Raw genomic sequence first — 1,996 nt, forward strand, 5'->3', positions numbered from 1 at the left:
CGACCCCGTATACAAGCTTTTTTGCCTCGAAGAGTTCGTCGGAGACGAAGAAGCAACCTTCAGTGCAACCGTAGCACTCTTTTGTGCAACCGCCCAAACAACGCCCCCTCTACCCTCTGTCGAAACACTCGGCATTGCTGCTCCCTAAGGTGAGCTTCTCCTCATAGGCAATTCCGCTCTTATCCGGTCACGTTTGTGTGCCCGAATTTCGCAAGGCAACCTCCATGGGACATGGAAAAGACTCGAGAAGAGAGCTCGCTCACGGGAGAGAGAAGCCAAGGAGACCACGAGAGTGCTGAGAGTGGGACAGCGCTGAATAGGCGGGAGAAGCCTGCGCGTATAAACGGAGATATATATCCAATTGCAACGAAGGAACGTGCCAAAGATCGAGAACAATGGCAGAAATGCTAGTAACGTGCACTTCGGGACCAACGCATCACCGGAAGACAACCGCCAAACATCGAAAGAGTCGCGATGCTCCGCAACCTACGTGCAAAGCGGTCGCACACCGGGTAAGGGAGTGAGAGCCCCAAACATAGCTGGGCGAGGCGCTCACTCCGCTCTTTAATATCTCGTTAATACCGCCAAGGAAATGGCACAAGCACACACACACAAGCATCCTCGGAAGAGGACAGTTCGAGTGACAGGTCAAATCCAAGAGTTCCGAAGACTACCTCCAGGAACAATCGGGAACAAGACCGATTACAAGTCGTCGAGTCTGTTACTGGGCGAACACGAGATGCGCACAGGAAATCGATCAGCCCTCACAATGGCCCAAGGCCAGAGATCGGACTGCTACGATTTACCCCAACAATCATCGTGCCACTCTTCGCAGAGAGGTGATAGACGCCAACGAGCCCGCGCATAGCAATCGAGGTGTAAAAAGGGCGTTGAAGGCAGGAAGCCTGGACGAAAGAGGCTACGAGGTCACCTCGAAGCGGTCTAAGAATCGGGCGCACTTGGGGCGACTACCAGTGCCAACCCCTTATCCCGCGGTGCGTCCGACACACAGAAATTTCCAAGGCGGCCAAGGAGCCTCCCCGCATAGCAATCGGGGTGTGAGGTTACGGATGCAGCATTGATAGCAATCGAGGTGGGAGGCGAAGGATGCAGAAGTGAGAGCCGAGGGATGTAGCAGAGATAGCAATCGGGGTGTGTGATGCAGAAGAGATAGCAATCGAGGTGTGCGGTGGGAAGGGCCCAGCAGCCAGAATGCATGAAGCGACGGATGAAGCAGTGATGACAACCGGGCTGTGAGGAGAGGAGGGATGCAGCCAAGAAAGCAATCAGGGCTCGAGGCAAGGGATGCATCAAGGATAGCAATCATGTTGTGAGGCGAGATTCCAAAGGCTAAACGTGAGAGGCTGCAGGGTCGACTCAGAGAGGTCTATGCATGTGAGAGGCTGAAAGCAAGGTCAACTCGGAGCGGTCTATGCATCGGGCGCGCTTGGGGCGACTACCAGTGCCAACCCCTTATCCCGCGACGCGTCCGACAAAGAGAACGTTCCAAGGCGGCAGAGGAGGTTACCAGCCGAAGGATGCAGTAGCAATAACAGGTATAGTTCCGCGGCGGCCGAGAAGACTCACCGCATAGGAATCGGGATGCGAGGCGAGGGATGCGGCGGGAAGGCCCCGACGGCTAAACGGAAGAGGCTGCAGGGCCGCCTCGGAATGGTCCAAGCATCGGACGCGATTGGGACGACTACCAGTGCCAACCCCTTATCCCGCGATGCGTCCGATACACAGATAGTTCCAAGGCGGCCGAGGAGCCTCACCGCATATCAATCGGGGTGCGAGGCGAGGGATGGGGCGGGAAGGCCCCAACGGCTAGACGGAAGAGGCTTCAGGGCCACCTCGGAATGCTCCAAGCATCGGACGCGCTTGGGGCGACTACCAGTGCCAACCCCTTATCCCGCGATGCGTCCGATACACAGATGGTTCCAAGGCGGCCGAGGAGCCTCACCGCATAGCAATCGGGGGTGCGAGGCGAGGGATG

Source organism: Cryptomeria japonica, unplaced genomic scaffold (genome assembly GCF_030272615.1).
Source record: "Cryptomeria japonica unplaced genomic scaffold, Sugi_1.0 HiC_scaffold_238, whole genome shotgun sequence".
NCBI lineage: Eukaryota > Viridiplantae > Streptophyta > Pinopsida > Cupressales > Cupressaceae > Cryptomeria > Cryptomeria japonica.